This window comes from Apus apus, chromosome Z (assembly GCF_020740795.1).
Source record: "Apus apus isolate bApuApu2 chromosome Z, bApuApu2.pri.cur, whole genome shotgun sequence".
Classification (NCBI taxonomy): Eukaryota; Metazoa; Chordata; class Aves; order Apodiformes; family Apodidae; genus Apus; species Apus apus.
In genome coordinates this window covers 40,193,224-40,209,832 of record NC_067312.1, presented here as the reverse complement: position 1 = coordinate 40,209,832, position 16,609 = coordinate 40,193,224, and the positions used below count along the sequence as shown (strand labels likewise).

Genomic DNA, 16,609 nt, shown 5'->3' with positions numbered 1-16,609 from the left:
ACCACCTTCCTGAAAAGCAAGTTGATTTATATGCATTAGAAGAACACCAAGGTGCTCAGTCTCTCCAAACCAGCAACAATTCTGGTCAGACAAACACTGTAAGAGGAATCAGAAGAAATTTTAGTGACACAAATTAGGGAGCGACCTGCATTGGGGATGAAAAGGGAAATTACTAATCCCGGTACAGTGCTCTTAATGCTTGACACTAATACTATTCTGCTAGCACAGGTGACTGGACCCTAGGGCTTCTGCAGGAAAGCATATATGGGTTATGACCAGGGTCACACAATGCAGATGCTACTAACCTCCTTTATAAACAACCTCTGCTCCATTTCTTCTCATAGGGATGAAGACTTCTAGATTTGGGTTCTTCTTTACCAACTGCTACAGAGTTTCCTCCCTTACGCAACCCCTGAAGAATGCACATCAAGTACATGTGATGTTTCCTGTTCAAACCTCACTACGGACACCAAACAAAGCCCTCTCTTTTTAATTGACCTCATATATCTGCTCCTGATGTACAGTCAAAACTGGCTCCTGATTCTTCCGTAAAAGAGTGTCTTATTCCCATTTTAGGCATTCACTTACTTCTGCGATCCTAAATCCACTGCTTTGGGGGAAGAGAAACCTAAAATGTCATCCGTTTCAAAAAAATAGCAAATTTTTAAAAATCCCTTTCACTAAAATCAGGCCAGTGCCTGTCCCACTTTCCTGGATGGTCTTGTCTCTTAGAGGAATACATTTTCACAGAAATACCAGGAACATCATATTACAATAGAAAGCCACTTAATCATCAAATTCGCTCTCCATCACCTACTTAATAAAGGAAGGAAGACATTTTTTAAAAGTAAACGCTACTAACCAAATACTTTGCATGCACTGTCACATAGCTAGTGCTTCTTTCATCTTCCTCAAGATTCTGGTACTTAAGCTGATGCATACATTTCAGGGGAAATTGAGTATCTATCGCAAGCCATCCAGGTTGAATTTCTACACATTTGGAAGAGCCACCTTTAAATAAAACTGAAGAAATCACATTAAACTCAGTACAGTAATGAATGGCTCAACTGCACCAAAACCTGCAGCTAAGTGTATTCACTGTAAATTGTTTTCCCTTTTATTTCCCATGAATCACTAAGGGACAGTAAAGAAGACAGGCACAAGACCAAACTCCAGTCCCACTCTAACTCATAATAGTCACCATCACAATATGTCATTTTTGAGAACATCACATCTGAAAGAAGTTCTCCTGTGTTAAACTCACAGTAACCTCACATGTGAGGCTCAAAACTTCTATTTTAACCAACCATTTCACGATTGCTTTTTTTTTTTTTCTTCCTTTATTCTTTTTCACGTTTAAAATATATATCTACATTTTGGAACTACACCAGACTTTCTCATCATCAAGCCCATTTTCTTGCAAGGGAAAATCTCGCCAAAAAGAACATTTTCAAAAAACTGCCATGGAAAACAAATAAACCACTATCCAGCAAATTCATGGTAAGTGAAGGGAGCAGTACTAATCATGGCAAAATAATTCTGCCACAAAAATAGACACACTCAGATACAACAACTATAGAGCATGCCAGATAAAGCCTGCCTCTCAAGACGGAGGAGGTTGAACAAAGCCCCACTTTTCATGCTAAATTCCTGCTACTAGAACTCTGTCTTAATCAAAACACAGATCATATGTCTGCTACTGAAGCTGCAATATACGCTGAGTTTGCACAAAAATAATTCAAATGCTTCAATCGACCAAAATACTTAAACATGGAATATGCCTGTCTTTGATGTATAAGTGTAACTAAAAAATGTAAAGTACCTTTGTATTTTCTTTTTTTAATCCACTCCCCTAAAACAAACAAAAAAACCCCAACAACAAAATCACCAACCAAACAACAAGAAAAAACCTACACAATTACACACACAAAAACAAACAGACAAAAAAATTAAAACCTCCCAGAAAACAAACTCCATTAAAAAGCCAGAGACCTTTCAAATTTACACAGGTTAGTATTTGGAATTTCCTGCAAAATACTTTTAATTGCATTCCAAAGAAGACAGTTATTTTCATCAAATGATACTAGAAAAAGCAAACCCAAGTATGGATATGCACAGTTTATTGATACTATTAAATGTGTCCTACTTGCAGCATATTGTACTTTGTGTTTTTATTTGCCAGAAACTAACTTCCTTAACTAATAAACGTTATATAGAAAGAAAGGCAAATTTTTCAAGTCTGTTCACTATACAGTAAATAATATATTATCATAAACAAATGAGTTGCAAAAACCACACACCAAATCATACTCTTGAAGTAACAAAACAAAGCTTCAGTTTTATTGTCTGCAACTAGCACAGTAAGCCTGAAAGACTGTTCATCTATACATATTTCCATGTTCTGCTTTGTATTCAAAGTGAGGCATATCCCAAAGTATTTTCAAAGCCAAAGCTCAGACTTCACTTATGGTCATCATGGAGTTACTGACTGTAAAGGTTTGAAAGAAGCAAACACGAACAAGTGCAGAGCAAAAAAAGTAGTTTCTTTGATTTGTACTATTTATCAGATAGTGGTATCAGGTAGCTGAGCAAAATATTTGTAAAATGCTACAGTATTAAAAAACCTAGTATGCAAAAAAGGAAGGAATACAAAAGTTTAGAGGACAGAACTGATTTAAAATTAATTTTAAAATTAGAGAAATCCTAGATATGAGCTGAGAAAAACCCGTAACTATTCAAAATTTCATAAATGATAGGCAGGAAAAAAGCTAGATCAAAACCCTCCACTAGATCAGATAGATGATTGCATTCTGGGGTATGCTTCCAAAAGACACTTCCATCTCTCACAGAAAAACACATGGGTTCCTCCTGTCCCAGTACAGATTAAACCAAAAACAAACTGGTATGGGACAGTATGTCACTTCAGATACCTCAGAAGCTGCTGATAGGTTGAAATACTCTTTTTCAAGACACTGAAAAAATCCGTTTGAACACAATCCGATAAAAAGACTACTGCACTCTTTGTGGTCTCAGAAATCTTGATTCCAAAATACTATTTGTTTACATTTTTTAACATAAAAGTAATTTTTTTTGCAGGAACAGACTATCTGCCTAAGTCTATTTACACTTGTAAGAACAGGCCCTGTGTTCAAAATTTAGGATGAGCAGCAACATACAACCACAAGAGAGTCACCATCTTGGTACCAAAAAGCAAGAACTACCCAGGACGCTTGTGCAGAGCAGGTCAATGCCATGATAACCAGCATCCTAAATATGGCAAAACTCCACCAATGTCTGTGCACAATATAGAAAACTGAAGAATGTTATTTGAGATTATTCAAGAAACTTTCAGCACAGCAGCATAGTCCTCTTCCTCTGGCAGCAGTAAGAACTGGCCACTGCTATTAATGCTGTGTTGTTGCCTCCAGGGTCTCATCCTCTAGTACCATAAGGATGAATGTCCCTTTGCAAAGAGCTTGAAAATTATACCTTAAATTACCCCTCTGGCCTAATTAATCATTCACACACAACATATTGTTTCCCAGTTCAGTACCCCAAGTGACAACTTCCACTTTTTAAAATGTTCTTTTGACAGAAAACACTTCTACCTTTGAGTCATACAAACTAGCAAAGTTAATTGAAAAGAATTTCCTTAATAAAAGCATAAAATCTTACATTAGATTACAACTCTCACAGACTATTTTGAGATGTACAGTTATTTGTACAAACTGCTCTCTATCCTGAAAGCTCAATCCACAGCACAGTAACTCAAAGTTTTGGTTATCTATAATCCAAGTATAAACTCTAACGACTGAAAACATGGAGAAATCCTTCAAGCTTCAAACTAAGTTTCAAATTGGCAAATGGTACATTGGACTCAACAATGATCTAGTAAACAGAACCCATATACACTAGCCATATCTAATCTGGCAGTGAAAATCCACTTTTCAAAGTTGCCTATTCCTTGCACAGTTTCTGAATCTTCTTCTACCAGCACTGGGAAACAAGAACACACTTTCCACCCCAGCCCAAATCTCACTTTGTGGAAGTCTTACAAGAATTAAAGTCCTAGTCAGTAGCCTCAGTTTTCAGGACCAGCTCTTTCTTAAATTAAATTAAATTGTAACTTCAGACAGAATGCCTTCAAGTACACACTAAACAGCTATTTCTTCCTAATACTTTAATATGCAGCAGTACAAAAAGCTTTTAGTGTAATCAAAAAATTGTAACATACCTAAGGGTACATTTCTTCTGTGAGAAAAAATTTGTTCAATATACTACAAAAACTAAAGATACTTTTCTTCCAGACTTCATTTTAAGACTTCATACGGAAATGGCAGGAAAAAACCCTTCATGCAATTACAAAAGCTAACCAACTCTAGAGTTGGTTAGAGATGCTAAAGGTCCCTTCCAAGTCTGACAATTCAGTGATTCTGTGAACTCCCCTAAGTAGAAAAAAGATGTTACAGTTTTGGTGGAAAAAAAATATCTAATTTTCAAATTCAAAATAAAATTACTAACAAACTTTACTAGCCAGAGAAAGAATACTTCTAAAAATCAGCTAGTGCCTTTTTCTTGTACCCTTTTCCATAAATATTTGTAGTGGGAAACAAAAAGTAATCTGATTAGTTTACCCACAGCTGCATTACAGCAAAGTGCTGACTTTTTGACGTAACTAGATAAACTGTAATATACAATCAGACGTTCAAAATGACACACATAAAGCTTCACAGAAGACTGAATCACTAAAACCCTGTACAGCAGCTTGCCAGCTATGTCGTGCAGCCAATTACCACCAGTCCACTTAACTGTAAAAACAAAGTCTGATACGTAGTCTGATATGTGTAGCAAAAAAAACAAAGGTGTAAATATCTAATAGGGATCCACCCTAAAAAAAAAAAACAACAAACTAAAATAAAGGAAAAAAATAAAACACTTATCAGGAAAAGAACAAAAAATTAAACTGTACTTCTTGCTGGAAAGAAGCTCCTAGAAAGTAATCAGCATTGCAAGCATAAGGTTACTCAAGACATGACAAACTCACCATTCACCAGGCTTACAGAGTATCATATTCAAAGCTCGCAAGATTTAAGTAGACAGAAACACTGCAAAAGTCAGCTACTTCTTGCTCAGCTAGCTTAACACTTTCATCAAGTAGAAGGTTAATGGCAGAAGGAGGGATAGGAAGGCAATAAAAATAGCCAGGAGGGAAAGGACAATCATAGGAGAAACTAAGCATTTCTCTACATCAAACACTGAACGACAACTGGAAACCCAGTAACTTTCCATAGTTCTTGGAAATGTTTCACTGATACAGTGCTAAATGTCAGAAACACTTTCCAGCACCTAACCCAGCAACTGCTCCTTTGGCTTGCACTGTCTTGATCACTAAGGTCAGTCTGTAAAGAAATAACCCAAACATCTAAACTTGCTAGTTCACCAGCTGAACTAAAGCAAACCCTCAAACCTGGTTTTAATCCAGAAAAAAAAAAGAAAAAAAAAGAAAAAAAAAAAAGAAAAAAAAAAGTGGCTCCATGTTGCAGATTTATCTGCTGAAATACACTTCAGCCTTTCAACCTCATTAGTTACACAAAAACACCATCATTTACACATGCATAAAACTCTCAGCAACCATTCTCATCTTCAAAACCATGACTTGTACCATTTCGCTCATGAATTACACTTGAAGAATTAATTAATTAAAAAATTATTACTTACCTCCAGTATGCAAAACCCTGGATATACAGCTTAATAAACTGTATTTTTTTAAAAAAGATGTAGTGAAACCTTGTATGTGTTCTGTAATGTATTAAGCTTTTAGGATTACCTTAATTTCTGTGGCTGTTGCAAAATGAAGGATGTTTGGGTGCTCCCCTTCCATGACCCCCTCCACCCCTTCTAGTCTGCTACAAAACTATTTCCAAACATAAACTATGCTGACTTGTCCATGTATCCAGGACACTCACTGAACAGTTCATAATCTTCTTGAAGCTTAGCACATGATATCGGGCAGTTAAGCTGTGGATGGTGGCAGGGCTTTAAAGCACAGCCAGAGATACACTGCCATTACAAATCCCTCCTAAGCACCCAGCCAAGCAGCTACCCTGTTCAGCACTCTCATGCTTCCTCCAAGAAACCTAACTTTCCCTTTGACTTAAGGTGTTCACTTACTGCATATATACTCCAGCATGACTTCAGCAACATTCAGTTCTTTCAGACATTGGTAATTCTTATCACAGGAGCAATCTAGCAGTCTTCTAAGAGTAGCAGCTTGCTGGTTCTGGAATTAGTTTCCACTAACATATCGAGATCAAAACACAGCTGGCTCCCACACATGTCCAGCAAAGTATCACCATGAATTTTAAAAACTGCAAAGTCTCTAATCATAAGATACATTGCTGACAAGTTGCTGAGTGACAAGCTGAATACCTTCCCTTGACTAAAACCTAAACATGAAGTGAAATAGCAAGCTCCTTCTGTAAGCCAAGATAGCTTTGGAGAGCTTTCTCTTGAGTTTCCATTCTCTAACTGTGGCTTCTCACACATAATTTCAGGGAAATTGTTCCCAGCAGCAGTAAGCTAGTTAATATAAAACAGCTGATTGCATGTTACTATCTATTATAAAAGAAGGGAATATTTTTCAAGTTCAAAATACTTCATTTGGACAGCAACTTGTGAATTTCTTGAATATGAAAGCTGAGTATGAGTACTGCCATCTCCAAAACCTGAACCGAAAGCTAAGCCTGAGATCAGGTATCACTTCACATAAACAGATCAGGTATCACTTCACACACCAAGACTACTCTTTGGTTTGGGATCCTTCCCTCCCTTTTTCAAAACAAATAAAAAGAGAATCTTATTTTTATGAAAAAAAAAAAAAGGAAGGTACTTCCCTTAACTTATGCTGGCACAAAAAAAAAACCCACAACCAACCAACCAGTAGTGAACTGAAACATCAGAAACTAATGATAAAAATGTGTTCTGCTGAAATAGGAGCATCTGATACAATTATCTTGACATTAAATAGGAAGTTCTCCAGAAAAGGAGATTATTTTGCCATTCTCCCTCCCAAAAAATAAATTAAAATTAAATTTCACCATAGACTTGTACTTGCACTTACAACACACACCAGAAAGACTCTCAGGTCACAATTAGGACTTCACTGAAAGATAAACCAAAAGGTGGGGCTATCCCATCAGCACCACCCTGTCACCCATCATGATTCGCAGCAGCAAAACGCAGGCTGAAAGCTGCGTGCGAAACAAGAAAGCCTCCACGTGAAAGATAACCTATAAAGGCAGTTCACACACGAATTTCTCTACAAGAACATAAATCAGTGGGAATATTCGCTAGAGAGCTAACTTCTTCATGACGGAAAAATAAATACACAAAAATCAACACTCACACCACAAGGCTATACAGAAGTTTCAGAGCGGTTTTACACCACACACGTACATAGAAGAATCTCACCTCTGCCCATGACCTACCACGGAAAGCTTACAGCTCTAAGTGTATGTGAAAGAAATCTATCCAGCTCAGGACGGCTAGACAGCTAACAAAGCTCAGGGTCTGAAAGCAGGTTATAACTGAAGAAAAACACCACCCCGCCCTGCGATACACAGCCCGCCCCTCGGGTTCTCTCTGCCAAGCATCTCAACCGGCACCCAGGGAAATTCTTGCCGTGCTACATTTCCACAGCTGTAAAAGGAAGCGAGAGAACGAAAAGCAACCACCGAAATACCAGCAAACTCCTACCCAACGAGCGCCAAGTGAAGCAGACGCTCGGCAGGCTTCGCCGCGCAGCAAGCACACGAACAAGCGCGGTTCCCGCCGCTCTCCCCGCAACGCCCGCACCCGCCACCCCGCCCCGCACCACAGGGGCCGCGGCCGTTACGAGCCCCGCAGGGGGGCAGGGGGGCACCTACCGCCCTTCCGCTCGCCCAAGCGACAAACTCCAGCCGCAGCGCCGCCGCGCACAGCCAGGCAGCGGCGCGGAAGGCGCCGGCCCGGCGGTCACGGAGGGCCGAGCGCGGCCGGGCCACGGCTGCTCCCCGCGCGGCGGGCAGACCCGGCCGGGCCCTGCAGCGGGCGCCGCGCCGGCCGTTGGGCCCGGAGCCACCGCCGCAGGTGGGAACACGCAGGACGCGGCTGCGGGGCTGCCCTGGCCCCGCGTCCCCACGCACACCCGCCGCCCCCCGCAGGGACGGGCCTGGCGTCCCGCACGGGGAGCCCACCGGCGGAGAGATGGACGGGCGGGCCCGGGCCGGCCTCTCCCCACCCCTCCCCAGGCTCGGCCCCGCCCCGCGGCCGTTTCGCTTCGCCCGAAGCGGGACTTCACCTTCGCGGCAGCCCCGTCCCCGCCGAGGACTGGCGCTGCCCAAGCCTCCCTGAGGCGGGGCTGCGGCGCCGGTCCCTCTCGGCCCGCTCCGCTCCGCTCCGCTCCGACGGGGAAGCCGCGCCGTGCCGGGTGGGGCGGCTCCGCGCTGCGTCCCCGCCGCCTCCCGTGAGCGGCGGCAGCAGAACCTGCCGGCCCCGCAGCGCGTCACGGCCCCGCCGCGCCCCGGCCCCGCGCAGGCGCCTCCCGCCGCCGGGCGGAGCGCGGTGCCCGCTCCGTGCGGCCCCTGCGCGGCCGGCAGGCCGGGCAGCCGAGCCGGCGCCTGCTCGGGGCGGAGCCCGGGAAGCCGGGGAGGTCTTGGCCACGGGCTCCGTCTCCCGGCCGGCCTCGGGTGCCGCGCTCTGCGGGCTTTCTCTTCGGCCGCTGAGGCGTCTGGCCAAGGCCGGGTGGCCAGGGAGGGTGCGGGCTGCCCCGGCAGCAGCTCCACACACCGGGAGGCGTGTGGGAGTCACGGGGCTGCAGGGTCAGCGTGGCGACTCGCGTGACTCCGCCTCGCTGTGGCTTCGCCCTCCTCCCCGGCCGCTCAGCGTTCCTTGCTCTCGTGTCGCGCCTCCCCCGCCCGCGAAACTGTCACGCCTAATTCCTGACGGCAGGCAAGTACTGGAGTGAGGCCATCGACCCCCACTGCCCAGGGCACTGGGACGCACTTGAAGCAGGTAAGAAATCTCGGATTAGTCATCTGTAAAAGGCAAGGGCTTCTCTGCTGCCCTCCTCCCCCACCCCCTCCCCCCCCGCAAATATTTGCGAAAGGAAAATAATACTTCATACACTTAAAAAAAACATGGCATTTTTTAGCAAATTCGTCTGTTTGCCCGGCTTTGAGCCACTCGGTATCACGGATGTCTTCTGGCAGGTGAGCAGTTTCATCTCTCCCCAACGCTTGTTAATCTGCAACAACCAAGAAGTAACATTTCCTTTTCATGAAGTTCGTCAGATGAAGAAAGTAAAGCACCAAGAATGTCAGGGCCAAACCTTTAGCCTAACAGTTCACAAAACTTACAGTGGCAAAGCAGCCCTTTAGCGAAGGCTGGAAAATGAAACCAAGTTCAAATCTCATTTCTACCAATAGCAGCTAATGATAAAGGCACAAACCTCAGTAGAAAGATACAAGGCTCATTTCCCAATAACATCGTGTAACCACGGAGTTACACATTCTTTCACATCCTTTAAATGCCACATTTTCACCTTGCCATTCAAAATACATACACCTGGCTACAGCACTTTGAACTACTGGCTTGCACACCGCGATGCATTCCCCTCACAAAGACAGGAACAATACCCAAGACTCCTCCTCCCGTGTCTAGGAAGGAGGTGTGCATTTGCGTGACATTTGCAACTCTCCCCTTACTGCAGATTCATCTGAAGCATTTTTTAGTTACTGCTTGCTACTCCTTTAACTCGGCTGGTGTTAGATACCTTCTGCTTACCATCCATGGCAGGACTCCACAGATCATACACAGCTATACCTTCCAGACACAGAATAAAGCTGCTTTACTGGCAAGTCAGCAGAAGCCACTCAAGTTAGGAGTAGGGAACTCCTGTGTAGGGGTGACAGACAGGAGACGAGTCCTGCTCTCTGGGTCTGGCTAAATACAGTGTTTCTATCTAGCTAACTAGGATCAGCCAGTTTCTACCCATTAAATCAGGAAGGTCAGCTGAAGATTTGGCACAGTTAATTTAAGTTTAAACTTTAACCAGTTCCTTAGTCCATTATCATATAGTTTATGCATAAATGTTTGATTACATTTTCTTAAGTTCCCACCACAGTAACGTGAGTGGAGTTATTAAGGCATACCACCAGTCATCCTTGATTTTATTATTTGCTTGATTTTCCTCCAGCATGTGAACATTAATTACACTTCCCAGGACTTGTAAACCTATGTGGTACAATCAGAAAATACACATGTATTTGGTAGGAGATTCCTTCTGCATTACAGATTTCTTCAGTCAACTAGCATGAATCAGAAGAATGCAGAAAATCACAATGCAGGAATTGACCAGCACGTTGGCAACTGGTAGGAACAGTCTTTGCTTGTTCTGTAACAGCAGTCACACTGGACAACAAGTAACAGATAATACTTTAAAACAGTAAACAGTACAGCTACAATTTTTCTCTGGAGTTCTATTCATGGAATTATTTTAAATACATAACTTTGTCTAAAGCAAAGCAGAAGATGGAGAATAAGCTCAAGTATGACTCAGGCCAAGACAAAAATAGACAGGCAGGCTCTGGCAAGTAAAGACCAAATAAGGGGGGATGCAGATAAAAGTCTCACATTTTTTAAAGGTGAAGTCAAAGTCAGTTTACTTAAGTTAGTTAATAACAATATTTTTAAACAGCTCTGTATGTATCCTAGCACAACAAAAATAAGTCAGTTAAAACCATGGTAATTCTCTACTGAGGAAAGGACACTGCAGAAAATCAAATTAATTTCAGATTGGCAAAAAGTGTAATTTCATTGAAAAAAAAACACAAGAAATGGTTATGTGCCTAATACAAATACTTGTATCCATTACTGAAACTCAGTAATTTTTTTCACTATTAATGTAAACAAAGACTGCAGAAAAGTTGGGATTTGGGGGGGCTGCATTTATCTTACATATTTCACCCAAAAGATTGTTCTGTGCAGAGCTTCTATTTTTACCAGCAAAATACCTGTTTGTGGGAAGGCAAAGGTTGTTGAGCAAGTGAACTTAGATCTATTTATTTTTTTTGGCAGATCAAGTGATTCCAAGTTTAGCATTTATTTCTCCAGAGAATAAGTTTACCTTTAGGAAAAGAATCAAGTGTACAAATGCAGTAGTAGGCCACTGCAGTTCTTTACAGTTCTCATGGATTCAGATACAGTTTATTTACATGAGACTGCAGAAATCTGCCCTACCTTTTCAAATGTGTTTTCAAACACATTACTGTGTACAAAAGTGAGTAGCTTATTCATTGAATATTTTGTAATGATATAGTTATATATCACATTAAACAGAATACAATTCTAAACACTGGTGCTATAAAGTTAATATAAGGGTTCATTATTCTTTTGATTTTGCAGTATTTTAAAACATTTCAAGTAAAATCTTTAACAGGCACACAAGACTATTGCAAACAATATTTTATATAGCCAGAGAAAATAATAAATCTGTGGTGTTTTGAAAATTAAGTGATGGCAAATTATATTGGCATTAAGTGAAAGCTTGACAGGGAGCTAAGCACTCCTCTCTGAAAACAGCAGCAATGGTAATACTTCCTTGTGGAGCAGAACAGGCTACGCACAAAATTAAGTTTCTGATTTTGGTATTTATAGGGAAATCACACATAGGAATATACTTCTCAACAGGATAATCCAAACACTTAGAAAAAAAAGTTAGAAATACATGTGAATCCATATACAATATGGAAAGGCAAGGACATCAGAGATGTCCAGCATTATGATCTAAAAAGGCAGCTTAAATGTTTACACAAATCACGTTACATTAATTTCTTATTTTTGACAAGGGAATACAAGCAATTAATGGAGTGACAGATTGCTGACGTTTATGCCGAGGCACAAGTTTTCAGATGACTCCCTGCTCCCAACTGCATGTTTATACTCTGTTAAATCAGCATTTACTACTATGTAAAGCAGTACAAAATGACTTCCAGGATCACACCATACTGCTAAAATAATCACAAATAATTGTAAAATGTAATGGTTCTCCCCTCTGGGAGCAGGAAATGCAAGAATAGTAATAAAAAAAAGCTCTTCAAAATACTTCAGTGGGTAGGAATGTGTAAGAATTACTAGATCTTATCCTTTTTCTTGTAGTTACCAACTAACTACTTGCTGTTTCCTATTAAATCTTGACCTATACTGGTTAAATCTGCTTTTCCTGTTTCTATACTTGTACATACAGAAAATATCCAACCAACTCCAGATCATGAACCCAGCTGCCAGCTCTCCTTAAGTCTGAAAAACAATCACTTCCTCATTTGAAAGCCAACACTTGTTTGTACATACACACTGAAGAGTTTGGTTTTGGCTCTTTATCTCTAGATAACTCATTCCTCCCTAACCATTAGAACACTTGGTATTCTTCCAACATTGCCTCTGTTCTTTTTCACCTTTGAGAAGATCTTTTGTGCTCTGTCACGTGTCTTTCCAATGCATACAAAAGCATTTCAGTTCAACTTAATACCTGTGGTTCATTGCGCTACTCTTGCTTTTGTAATACTATAAATGAAATAACATAAATAACATTCTTTGCTCAGAGTATTTCAGAAAATACAGATTTGTACCCTGGTTGATATTTTCATATAAACCTTCTGGGGACTGGGAGTGGGAAGGAACTGGTGATGTTTTTCAGGTTAGGAAGGGGACAAATTTCAGAAATGATGACACTGTGTTTCAAAGGCTTATATCAAGTCGGGCAGTTTTTTCCACATGCCTACTAATAATTAAATTTAATCTAATTAGACAGGATATTAAAACCAAAATAAACCCACCAAACCAGACTGCTTTCATGTCTCTCAGTCAAACAAATATTTTCATACTCAGTTAAAAAAAATAAATTAAAATTATGCTTATAATTTAATTTAATTTGTGCTTTGAGGGCAATATATCTCTGTCATTTCAGCTGCTGAATTACCAAAAGTTAAGTAGGAATTACTTCAGGTTTTCCTTTTTTTCTTCCCCCCCTCCCTTTTCTCCCCATTAAAACTAAGGATTCGGTCTAGCCCTTTTGCCCTTCCATGAGTGATGTCATTCATGAAGGACCTTTTTTTCCCTTCTGCTTTGAAGAAGTTAACATCATTAGCAGAGTGTAAAGTTTACACTATTTTTCCTGCAAGAAAGCACCTATATTAGTACTTACAAAATGGTGACATTGTGCTGTACACACTCTAGAGTACTACTAGTTCCCATTCTATTTTCAGAGGTTTGCAGTGAACAGTTCTTCTGCAACATCACAGGTTTGGGGAAACGGATGTTTTGATAACTGCTCCTCAGAAACATTTAGATACCCATCTTCTGGTTGGATGGTCTGTTTGGACCGATTTGTTGTAGGATCACATTACTTTGATGTAATGTTACTGTGTTACAGACCATTCACAAATCTGCTTAGACCACTCGTCTGAGTTCAGAAACGTGATGGGGTAAAGATAGCTTTGTGTTTGCTGCCTTTACTTGGGGCAGTAGAATCATTGTAGCGTGTTTCATTATCACTCTATTTCAGAAGCACATTTTTACTGCTTCTTTCAAAATTTATGTTTTTAACAAATAGATTTGAATTCTCAAGTTTTCTGTTGTTCAAGAAAAAACATCCTAGATACTTCTTTCTTTAGATAATTTGCAGATACTGGAAAAAAACAGTAATTTAAAAGCTCTGTGCCTTTGCATGCTGCAAAGCCCCTCCCCCCTAAGTTATTAAGAAGTTTTCTTTAACAGCTCTCATGACTCATGACACCAATTTGAGATTCATCTGGTAATTCTCAGAACAGTCCCATTTACCCTTCTGCCTCAAATCTTCTGTTTCCAACCTTACCTAATGCACTTGAGTTTTATGCCTGAAAGTTCTTGGGGTGTGCATTCCTGAATGGATTGTCCTCACTCTTATAGACAGGAGGGACTGGAGTAGTTGAAATGGATTTGTTCTTAGCAAGAAGGCAGCCCATGGGAATTCTGGGAAGTTTTATTTCTTTTCCTGTTTTTCACAAGAAGTTTTGTATTCTGGTTGCATATAGTAGCTGAGAACTTTTTGACAAAGGAGGAGTAAAGACAAGTAACTCATTTACAAGGAAAAAAGTTTTTATATAATTAGATAATTTCTTCTGAAACCTTCAGTGTCTCCCAAAGAACCATCTGTCAGATTGCAATTGAAAAAAAAATGTTTAAGCAAAGTTTCTGTGACTAAGCTAGTGGAAATTTTATTCCAGCCTTAATTATAATGAAATCACTGTCTTTGTCTGCTTCTTCATTTAAATTCTCTTCTGCACCTTTCCTGCTCATTTTCATTGGGTTTTATAGTTTTTTCTGCCCCTTGTCCAGGCTAGGAAATTTATTTTGTGTTATATGCAAGTAGGTGCAGAGGAAGGATGGGGGAAGACCTTAAGCAATCACATGTTAATCTAAAAGAGATGTGCACTGGCCATCCTGGAGGTGTTCAAGAAGCATTTAGATGTGGCGCTTGAGGATATAGTTTAGTGGTTGTGGTAGTTGGATTATGGTTGTACTCCATGACCTTGAAGGTATTTTCCAACCTTAATCATCCTATGATTCTATATTATAGTTCTTCACATCCTCAATACTATGACAGGAATTTTTGGTTATAATCAGTGTACCATGAGGACAAAGCTGTCAGCTAAGTAAGGACTCTTAAGTTGCAAACTGGAGCAGTTTTTCAGGCTGTTTTGATTTTAAACAGGCTCTTAAACTGGAATAGCCTGTGGTAAATTCTTTCATATACAGGCATATTAAAGAACAGCAAGAATTAAAATACACTATGGCCCCCTTTGCATACTTTCACATTTCTCCCATTTTCCTTTTCTCCCTGCACCAAGTACTTCTATTAACATGGGCATCAAAGCAGTGGTAGGTTCCTGAAAAATCAGCTTTGAGCAAGGCAAAAGCTAAAGAATAATCTTAAAAAATTACTACTAGATACTTGGAGGGCAAACTAACCGAAAGGAACTTGCACCAGGTGACCTCACCTTCCCTCATGGACTTAAGACACTTAAGGGAGGAGGGTTCTCTATTTTTTAAATTATTTACAAATGATATAATTTTGTATAAACAGGTCAATATGTAACTCTATACACCTGAGATTCTTGACCCTCAGAGCAAACAAAGGAGTTTTATTTAAAAAATAGCAGAGCATGAGAATACGTTATCAATAAACAAAACTTAGTGGGAAATAGTGTTTTTCTGATTTATTTAATTGACCTTTATGCACACAGTACTTCAAAGACTGCAGATGCCTTTTTGCTTATGCTAGTCAAAATTCCTTTTACAGGATTTTTTTTTTTTTTAAACTGAATGGTAGAGGACAAGTTTGCTAATTTCTCCTCTTAAGTATCCTTAAAAAATTAGTATTGCTTTAGTAAGAGCTTCTGCAGTGTAAAAATAGACACTCTTGTGTTACAAACTCACAAAAAATACATCAGTACCTTTAGAATTAATGCAACATCACTTTGGAAAGATGAGAAAAGAAGGCAGTCAACTGACTACACCCTCATCTGGTACATGGTTCACTGGAGTTTTCTTAAAGCACACTATTTAAGTCAAGTATGATGATGTGTTCTTACTGTGTTACAGGAACAAAGGTACTCCATCGTTAACACTGAAGCAAATTCCTTGTAATTCTTAATCTACCTTCACTTCACCATGAAAGAAGCACACCACATGTTCTGGACACAACCACCAAGAACTAACTGGAGGTTGCTTTTCTTTTGTATTTTGCTTAACATTGAGGACTGCGTTGTGGATCCCACATGTAGGTATTTGACTAAGAAATAAAGGGATGCTATTATCAAGGCATTTTAAATACTAGTAACTTTTGTCACATATCCCCCTAAACAATAAGTGTGTGTGTAGAATCTAAACCTAAGTAAAAAGCCATTTTATTTCTCTAGATCTTCTCACGTGAGTCAGATCAGTCTTCACAGTGCTCTACCAAAGCACTTCATTGTATCAGGTTAAAGTGTTTTGATGTTCTCAAAACATCTAAATTTAGGTGTTACTGCAGTGAACGTATGTTAACTTTTAAAACTGCTATGGTCATTCCACACACACATAATCAGCCAGATGTACATTTCTGATGACAAGAGAAGCAATAATTGCTTACAGTTATTTATGATGCATCCACTGGTCTACTGAGAACTGGACTGAGATCACCATGACTACTTCCCAAAAGCCAGCTCGTAATTGCTATCATTCAGCCTGCACAGAAAAACAAACAGGCATTTGCTCACAGAAGCACCAGTACACTGAATGGAATGGGAGATGTTAGTATTTTCATTTTAAAATCTTAATTCCTTCCTCATAACATTGGAGGCAAGATATACCTAAGCTAGGCTCTATTTGATTAGCAAAGCACAATAGCCACTGTCTTTTTACACTGGTGATCTTTGCGAGAAACACTGGAAGCGTTCCCTGTGTGCATTTTGAAAAAAAAAAAAAAATAACGATCAAACCCACTGTAAACGGCTCTAAAAACCCAGCGCAGTGAAGACGTGTCACCCAGCTT

At 40.3% G+C, this 16,609-nt stretch overlaps 1 protein-coding gene and 1 long non-coding RNA gene across 3 annotated transcripts in view; one reads left to right on the top strand and one right to left on the bottom strand.

The window, feature by feature from the left end:
* Positions 1-8,547, bottom strand: part of AGTPBP1 (ATP/GTP binding carboxypeptidase 1) — a 70,385-nt gene extending 61,838 nt beyond the window's left edge. Inside the window, exon 1 of one of the 2 annotated variants that reach the window (XM_051642168.1) lies at positions 8,339-8,547. The gene's annotated coding sequence lies outside the window, so the exon portion shown is untranslated. Of the gene's footprint in view, positions 1-7,925; positions 7,963-8,338 lie in introns of those variants that run through there. The other variant, XM_051642171.1, reaches the window with a different exon arrangement.
* A 141-nt stretch (positions 8,548-8,688) lies between these two features.
* On the top strand, positions 8,689-15,994 carry LOC127395943 (uncharacterized). The gene is made up of 3 exons (XR_007891881.1): positions 8,689-9,051; positions 9,191-9,248; positions 15,679-15,994. It is a non-coding gene; the product is annotated as an uncharacterized LOC127395943 (long non-coding RNA).
* The last annotated feature ends 615 nt before the right edge of the window (positions 15,995-16,609 follow it).